Source organism: Coturnix japonica, chromosome 7 (genome assembly GCF_054131305.1).
Source record: "Coturnix japonica strain WE chromosome 7, WE-NBRP24, whole genome shotgun sequence".
NCBI classification, from domain to species: Eukaryota; Metazoa; Chordata; class Aves; order Galliformes; family Phasianidae; genus Coturnix; species Coturnix japonica.
Window position 1 is genome coordinate 29,094,524 of NC_140669.1, and position 16,960 is coordinate 29,111,483.

At 38.7% G+C, this 16,960-nt stretch overlaps 1 long non-coding RNA gene across 1 annotated transcript in view; it reads right to left on the minus strand.

The window, feature by feature from the left end:
• Positions 1–15,979, minus strand: part of LOC146760140 (uncharacterized) — a 33,482-nt gene extending 17,503 nt beyond the window's left edge. The window contains exon 1 of the long non-coding RNA XR_014948117.1: positions 15,851–15,979. This is a non-coding gene — a long non-coding RNA (uncharacterized LOC146760140). The remainder of the gene's footprint in view (positions 1–15,850) is intronic.
• Positions 15,980–16,960: the final 981 nt, after the last annotated feature.

A 16,960-nucleotide genomic window follows, 5' to 3' on the forward strand; every position in this document is an offset into this window, starting at 1 on the left:
GCGATGTGGAACATGGTAATTCCTGACCAAAACAGGAACACAGTTTTCCAAGGTAACGTGCTAAGAGAAGCAGAGAGATTAATGAGATACATTTCTAGCTAAGATAACTTTTCTATTTCTAATTCAATTCTAACCTAGGAGAATAACAGGAAGTTTCAGGTTCCCTTCTGTGTCCTCTTAAAATTTAGTCTCTTGACCTTGTGGTCTAGAAATATTTTCATACTTTCTTTTAGTATTTTCCAGTAATTTATTCTAAAATAAACGTTAGTTTAGCGTTCTTTCCAATTAAGGTTCAAATCTTTTGTTAGCATTTTCTCTTCCCAAAGAGGTTTTTTTTCCAGTCCTGCCACACTAAACTTACTGCTTCCCCCCCTGCTTACTTAATGATACTTACAGTCCTATTAGAACAACAGGAATACAGACAATAAAAACATAATTTGAAGAGACTGAGTCATCACACGCATGAGCTCCTTATAAATACCCATCTGCAAGTGTAAAAGACACAAAGACATAGAAAGATGTGCCACTGAGTGTTACCACAAATCCTGAGTAAATACAAAGGTCTCCAGAAGCAAATCGGGAAGCCCAGAGGTGACAGCATCTGGCACATCAGCCATACTTGATACAGAGGAACTTTCATCTCACATTCCGTCAATTCAATACAAGAGTTCTTTCACTCTTTAGTTTGTTTACTTAATGACTACCAAAGAACTACCCCAAAGTACTAGGAGTCTACTGGAAGCTTAACATTAAACATGACAACTAATGAGTACTACTGAGCAAGTTGGAGTGGTACTCTTGTTAAGCAGTTTAGACTGCTAGTATTACCAACTTAATGTTCAAAAAGCCTATTTTGAAAAACAACTTATAATAAAGATCATTACAGGCATAAGGGAAAACACTGAGACCCTACGAGTAGTACTTGTTAAACTTGTTTAACACACTAATTGTACATACCAGATTTAAAATAGTGTCATAACTTTTAAAGTGTCTCTCAAGAGCTTCTTCAAGCAGTTGAGCTAAGCACACCTCAAGATATGTAAAACTAGAAACAATTAGCATACAGATCCATTTTGGCACTTGAACTGAAACTGAATCATTAGGATAATTGTATTCAACGGAGCACATAAAACGTCAAGCAAAAGAGAAGAGGTTTAACTCCAGTTCGGTTCATAAATGGAGACCACCGCATGTCAGTAGCACTTTACGCCTACAGCTCAGCTCCAAGCGATGTCAGCTGCCCAGCAGCACGTTCTCTGGACTGGGAGGTGCGTACCCAGCCTTAGACACAGAGAGGAGATGCAGCTGTGCCCTTCGGGCCCGCTACCACGGACCGACACTGACCCCTGGTGCCAGCCGAGCCATTTGCACTGGGGCAGAGGGTCCAACGCTACAGCCCACTGATGGGTTCTAACGCCTACCTAAGCCTGACCGTAAGATTAAGCAGCGCTGCACCAAGGAGTAGCTACAGCGAAAATGAAGGAAACGGGTCAAAGAATGCACTAAAAGCCAGGACAGACAGTGAGAGCCCACATAAACAGCAACACCTTTTCTGCAACATACTCGTTCCAAAATGGTGGTACTGTCATATACTAAAGCCATCTGAACTGCAGCTAAAATAGAGACTACTGCTTTTGAAAGTGAAGCATTAGGATTGACTTTGCCAGGATGTGCACATCTTACACACTACATGGGTGCAACAGTGGTCCATATACACATCATCAGTGTTCAGGCCATGGCTGCCATGAGCTCACCGTGCTATAGCCACTCCAATCCACAGTTAGAGCCCTGAGGAATCACCATGTGCTAGGAGACTAGGCTACTTGTCCAAGGCAAATTGACCCTAAGCAACTGGAAATTTAGCCCATGCTATAGCAAGCCTAGCACAGGTAGGATTTGAGGACTGAAATTTTCCTATATGCAGGTAACACCTGCTCTGTTACTGGACACAGCCCACCATCACAAATATCAAAGCCAGGTTGAGAAATGCCTATCTATTCTCCCAAGGGTCATTCAGTGACTTGTTCAATGCTGTGAATAAGCAATTACAGAGTACAATGTCTGTCTCCATTAATAACAAACCAGCTGTTACACTGCACTTGGTTCCACTACTAGCTGCTAACCCAAACGTTTGTGACATGTGCACAAGTCTGCCCCAATTCCATGCCAGCCTCACTCTACTCTCATGTAACTAGCCAATGGAGAACTGTTTCTGAAGCGTAGCTGTTCCGTGCATTATCTTTGCAGCATGTTCTCATTCCCATAAGGTACTCTGCAGCCAGACTGCTGTAATAATATTTTTTGCAAGAACAGACTAAGAATGGCTTTTCATTATTGCATCTTTGTGCCAGTGCAGAAAGAATCTGAACTAACCAGATGTTTCTTATTTCTTTTCTAAACTGCATTTTGGCTTTCACTATTCTTAAAACCTGTGGGTTTCAAACAAAGAGGTTTCTGTGCTACTCTTTAGAAACGCAAAGATTAAAACAAATATCTTTACAGTACCTCTGGAATTACACCAACCCTCTATACATAGGAGACATTTTGGATAACTCCTGTAACCATAACTGATTAGAGAGCCATAGAAACAGCAAGAAGCTCTGCAAGTCTCAAAACAGAAAAGCATCCATTGGAAGAAAGCCTTTGGTAAGTTTCCATTGTTAAAATAGTGAAACCCCAGAACTACATTATTTACTTCTACAAAAGTTAGGGACCTAAGAAAAGCATTAAGGATCCCGAGTGCGTATTTAGGGAATGGGAGCAAACCTCTCGAAAACCAAGCATGCTTTGTCATGTCAGTGCAAAATGATATAGATTAGTTTTGATTTCAAATTAACTGACATGGGAAGACCTATTTAATACCATAGCTGCTGCAGAACACACAACAGATGTTTTTGATGTTCCTGTTTGCATAAAACACTAATACACTTCAGTTCTCTAACCTCTAACTTCTGCTGTGAGCACTGGATGTACATAGTTCGCAGGAACACATTTCATCTACTTTAGAAATTCAGTATGCAGCTTCACAGGAATAGTACTTGAACTGGTAATGGTCTTAAGCCCTGTATTAGAAGTCCACGCAGCTTTTCAAAATAGTTAACTCAAAGGAGGTGCAAATTAAACTGAAATTACCACTTCGCATATAACAGACAAGACAATGAATTTATTAGAGTACCAGAATTTAACTCCAAAGCAGCAAACAGCTGGGCAAGAAGCAATTCCAAATGAAAAACCCACCACAGCTTTTGCAAAAGCTTACAGAGCAGATCACTGTCTAAAAACAGTTCTGTTGCAGAGCAGCAGAGACCTGACTCAATCTATCCTCTCTAACTTATTTTCCACTGGATTTTTTAATGTCAGACTAGTAGTTTGCTAAGCTAAGATGCATCATTTATTTTCTTTCTTACTTGACCTGCTTAGCCAAGAGACAGACTTAGTTGGCTACTCAGTCATTTGTCTCACTACAAAATGTTCCCATTGCACCCTCAGTGCCAAAGAAACTAAACTATTCAAATTACTCCTGTACTTGCATACAGCTTGTTGACTTTTACATCTTTAAATCTATTAAGAATAAACATTCAGAAATCTACACAGGTGACCAGGTACCCTCTGACACAACACAACAGCATGGAGAAAAATAACCTCTGTATAGGGTAATGCAGTGCAAAACTAAAACAATGAGCCAAAAATTGGCATTCATTTTTGTATTCTTGAAACCCCACATTTTTCTGTCAGTGTCCTGAGTGTGAACAGTGTAAACTCAAGACATACAAGAATACTTTTAGATTTCCGCAGTCTCCCTGAAGTGAACTAAGTATTCTCATGGGGGTTTGCATTTTTAAGGCCAGATTCTACAATGAAGAATATCATACTTAAGAAAAATGAATGTAAATACTTTCCCAAACACTCGCTAACACAGGATTGATGGTTGGGAAAAATGTATTTTCTGTGCCAGTTGGAGACCAAACTAACGCTCAACTGTCTGTAGGCCTAAAATAAATTCACTAGAAAAAGCGAGGGATAGCCTCCAGCACAACAGCTAAAAGCTCAGTGAACACAGAGTAGACCCTGCGTGCAGCATTAGCATACACCTACATCACTGAAGAATTTCCATTCAGTCAAGTTGCCCCTGCCTATTTCCTTTCCAGATACTCCTGGGTTACTCAAGGATGTTACCAAACACACAACAGTTGTAATAAACAGTTACTTCCTCATCTTCTGTTACCTCCCTGAACCTGCCATGACACACAAGCCTGGCTCCTAAACAAAGAAGCTAGCACAGAGCTTCTTCTACCTTCCCTGTTTCATACAGCTGAGGGAACATCAAGTATCCTTCCCACCCCATACTGACACATGCTATTCTGCCTTGTACTCTCATCAGCAGCTACCACAAATCAGACTGGCATGGAGGTGACCCAAAGAGACTATCATTTTAACCAGTGCAGGGCAGAAACACAATTCTAGTCTTTAACTGCTCCCTTTGTTCTTAGTCAACAGCATGAAGGTATTGCAGAATTAAGGTTAAACTTATGTACTTAAATAAGATCTACTGACCAGAACTTTCCACAGGAGCTACAGAAGAAACATGAAAACCATTGTTCCTTCCATTGCCTTTATAGTCGGAATGACAGTTTATAAATCCTATTAAATGAATTAGGCAGATGATATCCAAAATAAAACTATAGGAAACATAATAAGCATCCAAAGACTAACTTGAGTCTACAGCACTCTTTAAACAGTTTTACTAATTTCAGTTAAGTGTGAACTCCCTCTCAGCAGCAAAATAGCTGGGTTTCTGTGCAGTTCTCTACGACACAATTTAAGCTCTGAATATGATACTTCAATAATACCTGTTCCAAGAAAATGCCAGAAAACATACACTTTTTTCTCAGCAGCCTACTTATATTTCCATACAAGCTTCAGAAAAAATAGCTCTACCTGACTACACAACTGCTAGCCAGCTCTCCAATTTCAGGATGTACTTAAGAGCCCTCGCCTGCATTTCTAGCCTTTATGCTGTCTGTGGAGTCCAAACATCAGGCTGGGTTGGGCACCTAGTAGCTCCATATCAGGCCTCAAACAGTCGTGATAGCACATGGCTAAGTAGCTCTAAGTAACTATAAGTAACAGCCAAACTCCAAACCTATGGACAAGCATCTCCCTGTTGTGCTGCCTCCAGAAGTCACTTCACTCAATGAAATAACTCCAGTACCCCAACCATATATATCACTTAACTTGCCCAACCTCAGATTCTCTAAAGTTGTTTCCAATGCTCTGCTGATCCCTGACAGCCACTAAGCAGCAGCTATTTTCTTTTTGGCTACTGCAACAAAGCAGATCACAGAAATGCAGAGAGCTTTCCCTCTAAAACCTTTAAGGAACAGACCAGCATTCCCTTAAGCACACCAGTTCAAGTGTAATTTCCATTACAAGAACATGAAACATAAGATTATCAGAGGAAAACAAGTGTCTGCCACCCTTGAAAACTCTGCACTCACAATTCAGAGGCAAAGCATTTTCCAATTTTTTTATTGTTATTTTTTAAATAAGAAGCATCCTTTCACATGCAAGAAGAGAAAATATCCCAGTACATAAAAGACTTTTTTAAACATAAATTCAAATAAACATATACATATATACAGAAGTGCTTGAATACATACTAAAATACAGCTGCTCCAATTAGTTTGGGAGGCTGAAGGAGTATAATGACTGTGCAGTCCTCCATTGTTACTACCAAATCAAACAGGTGGGTTGATTGTAACAATGTATGTCACAACACGGCTGACGGAAAAGGAAAAAAACATCTGCTGTGCAAGAGTTTCATTAAGCATCAACTCAATGGTGGGGATGAAAGTCTGATGTGGATCCACGCCTGAAAAGCTTTTCTACATCCAGGTGAACCCAAAAACATACAGAGATGAGCTAGAGTTGTTCTAGGTGTAATTCTAAAACCATCATAACATCTCTCCCACACACAAGTCATCTGCCCTTTCTGTAAATAAACACATCTCCAGCACACTTCAATAACACTGACTTGAACTAAATAACACTGGACTTTTTTTTTTTTGCCACAAGCATTCACGCATTCCTCCTGCTTAACAGTAACACTTGAACTGAAGCTTGAAAAACAGGGTGTGAGATTTGTTTGTTACCAGTTGCCTAAAATAAAGAAAAAATTCCCATATATAAACTATGTGTGCTGTATTCTGCAATTCATCACAGACAGGAGTTTCTCTTGTTGCGTAGTCAAAGCAGCCACTACTGTTAAGGAGTTCTACACATGATTAACAATAAAAAACCATGAAATCAAGCCACCTTAACTTAAAAACCACCTTGAGGAGCAGCTTATTTATAGAGAAGTACTAAGCTACCTGGCACACACAAACACCCAGAACAGCCACTAAGGAGAACACAGCAACTTGATCCCACCAAGATGCAACAGCATTTTTAAGTTTAGAGGAAAGCACTTTTACTTTCCACATTAATTATGAAGCTCTCAGTGACTTTTTAATTCAAACTTCGGGAAAAAATAGATACACTTGAGTAGCACCTGCAAAAGTACTGCAATTAATGTAAACTTAATAGAGAGTATCAGAAGAGAACACGTGAATACAGATGAAAAACATTTCCTCTGATCACAACACAGTTTTAATGGATACACATTTGAGGTCCTTAGTTCAAATTCTATCAAGAGCTTGAAGGAGATTCTAAACAGAAAACAAGTCAACTGGTTATCTGAAGACTTAAGTAGTTTCTGTTAATTAAAAGAGTGAAGACTTAAAATTCATCAGAGACTTACAACACTGCTGTTAAAAAATGTTTTGGCTTGACATATAAAGGGAAAACTTGGTTTACAGCTGTGCAGCCATCAGATATTACAATAAAAGCATCCAAAAAAACCCATTTATTACAACAGTCATTACCTCAAAACATAAAGGTCATTTTCAAGCCACTGCATCTTTCTATAAGGGAATTCAAATTGAACACACTAAACAAACCCAAAAATTTTCTGACAGCTGAAAAAATGAAAAGAATTTAACAGGATGTTCAATGTATATAAATAACCTTTTCTTTCATTTCATTTTTCAAGTCTAAATAACTCCTTAAGTTGCCCATTTGCTATTGATCAGTTTTCAGAAACACTAACTCTTGTTGTTTGGACAAAGATAGGCACATACAGGCTTTCTTGACAACCCTCACTCAGTCTACACTGTTAAGACAAGTGGAAATCAAAGTCAAACTTCAGAAGGACATAAACAATTACTTTGTTTATGTACACCACGACTTCACTTAAAGAAAAAAAATAAATCACTCTGTGAATGAATTGTGCTACTGCAAAAAGGGCAAGAAAGTTACACAAATCAGTAAGAGTGATAATGCAATCCAGGCTGTGAAAAAAAAATGGGTGAACTCTTCTACCTCGTGTTGAACAAGCAATGAAAACACCAATATAATGAACTGGTTTTCCTATTGTAGTACCGCAACACAACAGTAAGCACAGCTATGACAGCAACATACCATTGTCCCAGGCTACAACAAGTGAGGACTTGCCACATACAGCAGCCACAGGCACAAAAAGGAATGAAGCTGCTTACCTTCAGAAAGCTTTAGGTACACACGGGTCTCCAGCAAGAACCCTTCACTTCCACTGCCAACCCTTAAATGAGGTCTGGAAAGGAGAGGATCCTGGCTTCACCCATTTTGGTCACTCAGATAGATCGCAAGCACCTGAGCTACTCTGGGTTGGCCCCACCTTCCCACCAGGTGTTCAATCAATGTTTCAGGCTGTGACCTAGCATTTCTGCTTCAACCATGTTACACACACAAACTTTCTCAAGCACACATCAGAAAATTATCACTTGTGAATACTACAGATTAAAACAGTTTCACCTACACATGAGTGTAGGCTGCCTTGAAAAGCACAGAAGCAGAAATATGTGACATTTAACCAAAACATAGGAGATTTATCAGTCAAGCAAACAACCCTATCATAAGGTTCTGATAGAGCAAAGCCAGTTAAAACATATTTGATCAATACTAGAGCTTAACTTTACTGAGAACCAGAAAATGAAATAAACACAGATTAAAAAAATGTTATTAAACTGATTGCTCTGCAAAGCCTCTACAAAAAAAAACTCTTGTAGATGATGGGTCTGCTTGTAAAAATGAAACTTCAAAGAGATCCAACATGTGGTTTGCAGATCAGAGAGTTCACAGCTTTGTAGTTAGAGTGTAGTTTGTTTGTTTTAAGAGAAACAACTTCAACTCACATGCCACATACATTACTGTGCATATACCTAGCCAGCCAGTACATCCACACAGTCTAACTTTTAACCCTTACTCCGCCCAGTTCCAATGTTATGATTTCACTGTAGCTGATTTATTGAAGCATTCATTAAAGTGACCATAACAAAGGAAACCAACTAACAAGGAGGAAACTGCCAAGAAGAGTTTTAGAGAAAACCTTCTGTAAAGCCTTCATAGGCCTTTCATTTCCCTGGAAAAAGGACAGTCTTTAAAAAGAAAGAAAGAAAGAAACAAAAAAACCCCAAAACCTAACAGTAGAAATAAAGGTTAAGTCAACAAGACACGGGCAATTAACTGCATTGTTATGCACGTGCGAACTCTGAATAGCAACGCAAAGGGAATGTGGTCAACAGTTCTACTTGAAATCCCGAAGAACAGGCAAGAACAACTTAAGCCTTTAGATAGCTCTATGAGGAGTCTCTTAAGTAGCAGAAATAATCAGTATCTCACTCACTTCAGAATGATTTGTGTTTACACAGTTAAGAATTTGTCCATACAGTTTCCCTTGTGTTACTGAGAATCAGCACTGCCACATCTCGGGTGGCATAGTTCACAAATTGCTACAAAACCCAAGAAATGCAGGCACCTGTCTGTTAGTTCATACTGTCTATTCTTGTTTGTTTTTTTTCCTCTTCTCTCTACCATTTTCAGTGAATGATTCTGGGGTAGAGAAACCAACAATATAAATTTGATTCAAGAGTCTGTAGCTTAGTTTGCAATTAAGTTTTGTTGTGCAAAATAACTCAACCTGCATTTAGGGTGAGATTATTAACATTTCCAGAAACTATAATAAGACCTACAGGTTCACACTTCACTGATGTACAGTTACTGAAGCATTCATCTCATGTCCAAAATGATGATTTCACATACTAGGAACCTCATCTTCCATTTCAGAAAATATTACACATATCAAGCACAATAAAAACAATTCGAGAATCCTCATTTCAAGTCAGAAATACAGCCCTAACATGGCAAAGGGAGACAGCGCAGAACATGGAGAAATATAAGCACCTGCCCTAAGCATAAGCTAGCACCAGCAAGCTGAAGGCTTAGAGCAAGACAGACACAAGAGCACGGAAATGTTTTACACTATTCTAGACACAAGCTCTTAGAAAAGCTTGAAGTCGTGAGGAAAATAAAATCACAGTATCACAGTCTCGTGCAGGTTGGAAGGGACCTTAGAGATCATTGAGTCCAACCCCCGGGATTCGAGCCTCCTGTGTAGCAAAGCAGTGTGACATCTGCTCCATGCAGCTCAAAGGAGTATCAGTGAAAATCAGAGCTGAACTACAGAGTATTTTTTCTTTGACTGTGAAGAGCTTTAGATGATTCTTGGATTTCTTCTGATGGGTTCTAAACCAGATGGATATAATTTCTGAAAGAGCTAAAAGCACTGATGTAGGTTTTGTTGTGGTTTTCTTTTTTTCTCCTCTCCAGCTGTAGTTTTTAAAACCCTTTTAAGGAACAAAGGAAACAAACCAACCACTCCTTTCCTTTGCTTTATAATCAAGCTTCCCCAAGTGCTGAGCTTCAGATCTATCTAAATGATTCGTGATGCAACTTTGAAGCGGGGACAAGCATGCCACAGCACTGTTGTTGTTACTTACACTGAATTAAATCAACTGCAGTGAGTTACAGTAAAGAAGTTCGACAAGACAAAATAAAAGCTAAATTAAGGAGCTCAGTAGAGAGGTACAAAGTCTGCTTCATTTTTATGTCTTCAAAAGCTGCAGGTATCAATCTAACCAAGTTTTGCTGCTATGCATATTAAACTGCTGGAGGTAAAAGATACAAGGTATGAACACCTCTGAAAGACTGCCAGTGGCTTGGAAGTTTGACATGGAGGGTCCGTCACAACCTAAAAAGCTTTATTATCTGATCAGACATTCATTTCCAAAGAAGAAACACATTCAGCAGTGAAAGCAATGAAAGCCAGAAACACAGTTCAAGCCTACATTTAAGAGCCTTGCTCAAAAAGGCATCATGAGCTCTACTGTAAAATACAGAAAAGCTAGGAAACTCAAGGCATACTCTGTTCTGAGTATGAGATGATCTGTAGATTGATCTCACAAACATGCAACAACTGTATTGTTTACACATAGAGCATAGGGAGCAGTCATATTCATGAAGATAAGTGTTAAAATCAAGAACATAACACAAATCCCATGTAAGCAGAATCCTGCATTTGTGTTGTTCTATTTCAAGAGGAAACAAAATGACTGATTTTGTTGCCTCAGTGTTTCCTGGCAAGCTGTCACACACATCTCAGCTCAGCTCTGGTTGAACAGCAAATAAACTGGGAAGGAAAAATTTTTAAAAAAAAGAAAGCAGACAAAGGCAAAAACTAATTTAACTGAATGGAGGTTTTGTATAGGAAAAAAAAATAAATAAATCTCTGGAGTTTCCTGTAAGAGAAACCCAGGAAGTAAAATAAAACAATTCAGATATCCAAGGATTTAAACACCAAAGAAGAAGAAAAACTTAGAAAATGGTGAAATTAAGGGACTTCACTGTCAGCTGATACAACTCCTTAAAGCCTTACTCTTAAAAAGAAACAAGTACTGAAGTGAGCAAAATGAAGTGTCATTGAGCCTATGAATCAACATACGCAAGAAAACAGGCTATGACTTAGTAGCCATAGCCCTCATTTTTGACTCAAAATATCTTGGAAACTGGTTCTGAAGCAGCAAGAAGTTCAGCTAATAAAACAACCTTGTTTTCACACACCAGATTCTCTTACAAACTTAAAGGTTTGGATTAACATTTGTATGAAGAATTTTGCTGGAATTGGAGCTGAGATTACAAAATCAGAAGTAGGTTATTTTAGCTGTAACACCACATCTTCTGCCAGTGAATACACTGGGGAAGGAAAAAGTTCACTAAATAGCACAGACGGTTCCAAAAGTGGGTAGAAATGGAAAATGTTGTGTTGATCCTGCTACAATTCGGCTTTCTTTGCAAGTACAGCCAAAAATATGAGCAAATTGCAACCGATTAAGAACCACATAAATAGGAATCCAAAGTGAAACGTGTTTGGTTTTTAAAAGTGCTTTATCTGTAATTATTCACAACTCAGAAACAATGGCAAGTTCATTTGCACAACATCTGTTTCTAGCAATAGAAGAAGATAACAGTAACACAACTCATCTATAGATACTAAATGGACTTGGATAATTTTCACAGTACAAAAACAAGCTTAACATTTAATTGCAGAGGAAAATTATTCAATAACTGAGTAACTATTTTGAGAGCTCTATGGGCTACTCTTCTACACCTGTGCTCTCCAACATGCAGACAGCCCAGTCCTCAGACCACACAAGGCACCTCTAGCTCCAGGATGCCCTCACTCCCATTTCCAGTACTCAGCAGTAGCATCTGAGACTGCACAGATTGCTTGAGCCTCTTCAGACTATAAGAAATAAATGTACTCATCTTAGTATTCCAAAGATTTGGGTAGACTGACAATAAACAGTGCTCTGAACTGTAATAACACTAACTCCATTAACGTGATCACATTTGAAACATGTACTGCTGCCTGCTTTGCAGTGGTGTGTCTAAAACAGAAGCTACAGACTAGAAAACTTAAGGAAAAGCAGATTCTTCAATTGCAGAAGTCTACCTCCTTATTTTAGAAGTTATTTATCTGGCAGCTGCTACATTTGGCCTTTTATCTGTTCCACAGCACAGACCGACCGTCTGACACACAGTCACTGCTGGCCAGTTCGCTATGTGCCTTTTCCAGTGAGTGCAGCTCTGCTTTGGACTGATATCACCGCTGCCACAGCAGAAGACCCACTAAAAATAAGGCATTCATTGCAAAGCTTCAGCTGCTAAGCACAGCAGAAATACACAATTGTAAAAGTAAGCTACACCTTATAAATGGATTCTGCTGTGCAGTATCTGCTTACAGAGGAATGTCAAGTATTAGCCAAGTTTAAGAGCTTTTAAATGCCATATGAACTCTCAACATTAGAAGAACAGCAGTTCTCCTTCAGACATTTTCTGATCCTAACTGTAGCCATAAAAATAAAATCAAAGCGCTCTATGAAAAGTACTCCTTGACTACCTTTCTCTCAGTAGTTAAATATTTCAAATCATTATAATATGAGATAATTTTTAAAAAATGACAGATTTTCTCCCAAAATAGCTTAATCAGGAATCAGTCTGGAGCTAAAACACAAAAGACACCTCAGTTCCTTCAAAATCAGAGTCTGCAGGAATGTTGCACAGGAACTAAAACCTTTACAAAGATGAAGTTGACACTGGTCAAAGAACTAATTACTGAAAATCAATTTTCATTCATTAAGCACTCATTTAATAGCACATGCATATTTGGGAAAGAGATGGATGGAAATAACTTACAGGAAAGTTTGGGCAAATAGTTGGAAATTATGCTTCCTCTTCTTTAACTTAGAAGAAATAACCCTAATGGAATGCCTCAAACATAAGGCCAGGTAAACAGTTAACCCTACACATCTGTTAATCAGTCTTCCTCCTGTTATAGAGTACCAGCTAAAGCAAGTACTAAGTGAAACATGGTTTTCTTTTGGTCCACAAAAGCCTTAACAGGTGCTGATAAGGAATCTACATATGACTCATGTACTGCATACCCAGGTAAGAACCACATCTAAGGAAATCCAACACGGTTGTCTCTGGATTCTAAATCTCAGGGGATGGTGGCTCCAAACAGACTTGATACAGGAGATTCTTCAGTCTAAAGTAGAGATTATTCATTTTTACATTATTTTGAACTATACTTAAAAATGCAGTGATTAACATACTGCCCCATCTAATCTGTCACCAACAAAAACAACTGCATGCATCGCAAAATAACCACAACAGTGAAAGAAGTTTGTATCTATGTGATCATCTGAGATAAAACCTACCTTTGTGGGAGACTTCCAATTACTCAGCATGTATTTAATTTTATTACTCCATGAGACCTCTAAATGGTACAGGAGTAGAGGTTGAAACTTCTCCATACCTGTGACACATCGTGCCATGAGATAGGTGGCAGCAGAGGTGCAGTCTAACAAAACTGAAGATGACATGGAAGTGCATCTGAAGCAAAGCAATGGTTTTAGAGCCCTCCTTGCTGAAAAACGGCACCCAGTGTCCCTCACCAATAGCTGCTGAATGTTAATGGAGACCTAACAGCAAGTGGTGTGGGGTGCACAACAGTAACATCAAATACAGAGCACACTGCAGACAGCTGGGCAGATTTTAACAAGCACAGCATGCAGGCTCTTACCTCTGGCAAAAATGCAGCACTAGTGGTAGTGACTGTGACAGAGTTTCGCATTTAAGAATTAGCTCTATCCAAATGTATTATTGCCATCCTTGCATCTGTTGCAGTGTTGACTAAAATACAAAGGAAACATGGCCTTCAGAGACACCTAAGCAGTTTAAATAAGCAAGGTGTAAGTATTAACATGATGAGGATGTATGTGTGGAATCTGATGTTTGCAAAAAGATCCCATAAAACTGCCTTTACAAGTGAACCAGTCTCAGGTTTGCAATGTACAAATTATTTCTGCATACAATTTGCCTGTACTACACATACTCTAGCATTACTGATGTCGTTTAGCAGGTGCAGACTGAGTGCAGACATACAGACAACTGCCATCCCCAGCACTTATAGTATCATCTCTAGTATGAGACCCTAAACAAATGCAGCAATGCATTTTAAATCACTGCACTTTACAGCAATTAACTGGTAAGTCAGAAATGCTACATGCACAGATTAACCATATTAGAATAGGGACTTGGTACTCAATATTAAGAGCCAGATGCCCTGCTTGAAACCTTCAGCCATTAAGCCTTGTTCTCAAAATAGGTTCATCATGTCTCAAGGAATACAGACAGTTGTGAACATTCCTAGTATGGGTAAGAACAGTATGACTGGACATAGTTAACCTACACATTTAAGAAACACTTATAAAAAACTTGATACTGGATGTTCTTTCATATAAGCCTAGGCTACATAAAATAAGCAAAGAATTTGTTTCCTAATAACATCCTCATGTCTACACTGTTTTTCCTAATTTCTGGGGGGGAAAAAAACAAAAACAAAAGCAAAAACAAAACAACACAGTCCTAAATCCCTACACACACCTTGTTACAGTGAAACATCAAAGTACTATTTTATTGTATGGTTATAATACTGGGACACCTTCTTGAGCAGGAAGCCTAGTTTTCTCCTTTTCCTACTAAAAAAGCCTGCATATTATTTTGATTAATAACGTGTCACAGATGCACTTGGCTGGTGTAACAACACGATGGAATGCTTTTTCCACTCTAACTACAGAAAAAAGTAATCCTGTTCAGTACATGAATTATGACTTCATTTTCCTCTTAAGAACTGGCTTAAAAAGGGGTTTCGGCAACACCTTAATACAGCACAGGCTACTACTTCTGCTTTCTGGAAGGTTCGGTTCGAGCAGCCATACACTCAGTAACCACTAGAAACCATCAAGCTTCAATATGCTTAAAAGAACAGCAACCAACATAAGAACCAAAAGTTCATGTGCCTAAATAACATAAACATGCAGAATACAAGTAGTAAATTTCACTCAAATACATATAAATGACAAAGGAAACTGCCTTTACAGAATTATTTGTTGTAAAGCTACACACATTTCACAAATTGACATTTATCTTGAAATTTTACTTGCAAAACGAACAGAACAGCTCAATGCCTCTCTTTAAAAAATAACAGGGTCTAACTGATGTGTAAAAAAAGGAACAGAGAAGATACACAGCAAGGCAACCTTCAGCAAGTGAACACCATTCTCATTAATGGCTACAGCAGCTCATGAACCTCAGGAGGACTTAATGCAAAAAGCAGTAATGTACACCTAAAATCAGCCATTAACTTGGGATGAGAGAAGGCTTTGCCCTTCTCCCTAAACACCGAATATTTAAAGTTGGAAAAATCTGAGATTTGCATCTCAGTAATAAACTTCCCCTCACAGAAGCAATTTGGCCTGCAGAAGTAAACCACAGCTGTATTCCTAAAGGCTGAACGGAAATGCACTTATCTGTGACTTGTCCACAGCAATAAGCAGAGCTTCAGTTTTTAAGGGACCTTCTCTGTTCAGAAATATCACAATCTAAAAACACAACTATAAAGGGTTTATCAACTGCCCTGAAATTTTCTAAAAATAGAGGAAACTGGAGTGCAGAGGACTAAAAGGAATTCAGTCAGGTTATATGGAGACTACCTTTAAAATACCTTGGTTAAGCAGTCAGTAATAAGCATGTTCTTTCCCTTAAAAAAAAAACAAAAACAAAAACATGCCATCATATTCTGTAAAGTGGATCCTGAGTTTGCCAGTGGCCAAACTTAGAGCAAAGTTGAGAGTTTCTGCAAAGACCAAATTAGTCCCAACACTGTTGTTAGTTATGGCAACACATCTGGCAATTTAAGAAAACACCATTACAACCTGATTAAAGACACCACTGTGAAAGTGCAAACACAGGTTACTTGAAAACTAAAAAGCCAGTATTTCATTTTCAATTAACTGAACTACATAAATCTTACCACCCAAGTATGAGTCAACCAGCACCAGTGAAGATGACAACCGAGCAGCTTAACTTGTGTGAACTTCACCCTAAGGCCCATCCACTAAAGCCAACAACAGGAACTGGCACAAAGCAAGCAGACGAATGCACTTAGAAGGCCTGTAAATAGATTAAAATAAACTAATAAGCATCAGGAAACTGTATGATCTGATGCACGTTCTGTGATAGACAACACAGGTATACTTTTCCTTAAGCTCAGACACAGGGAATATCCTTTAGCCAAATAACTAGGCAGCCATCAATGCCTATACAATGTATATTTAAACATAGACACCATCAACATGCATATAATCTAACTTAACTAATCTTTATCCCCTGCATAATTCCCATTCAAAACCTTCCAGCATTTCTATTTATATTGGAATGACCCGAGAACCGAAAATTACAGAACCACACACAAAAAATAAAGAAGTGGCACCCTCCCATAGTGCACCAGTTGCACTATCGCTCTGCTGGCAGATTCTCAAAACCCTGGGCCAGGCAGGATCTCTAGGAAAAAAGTCAACAGTATGTAGTTCAGCTTTCAGCACTCATAGCCCGTTATGCTTCTGCCAATTCCACACATCAACAATCAACTACAACTTAAAAAGCTGATGACACTCCAGGAATGACATTCGTAGTAGCTAAGGAAGGACTTCCTCTGGAAGTCTCAGCCTAACGCTTTCCTTTTTGTACTGCAATTACAGCTTAATGTGCTCAGTTCTGAACATCTGTTGTTTCTGTACAAGCATCGTCTTTTTCCCCAAATGCACTCTTTTGTTCAAGATCTTCTAAGAATCTATAGCATGGTTAAACTATCAGAGACAGCTGCTATTCACATCATGACTTGTTCCTCTCTTTAGAGTACATGAACATCTAATCACCTGTTGCCTTTTCAGTAAAAATACAAGACTTCATTTCTATCCTCCCCAACTTGTTTCCCCCCTTTTCATATCACTCGGCTGCTGTAAAACTGATTGTCAAGAACACCAACAAAACCATATATCTTAAATACAGTCTCCCAGCTAAGCAACTAGCATAATAGAAACCAAAACACTTCTTTGTTTAGTACTACAGTACATTTGCTTTG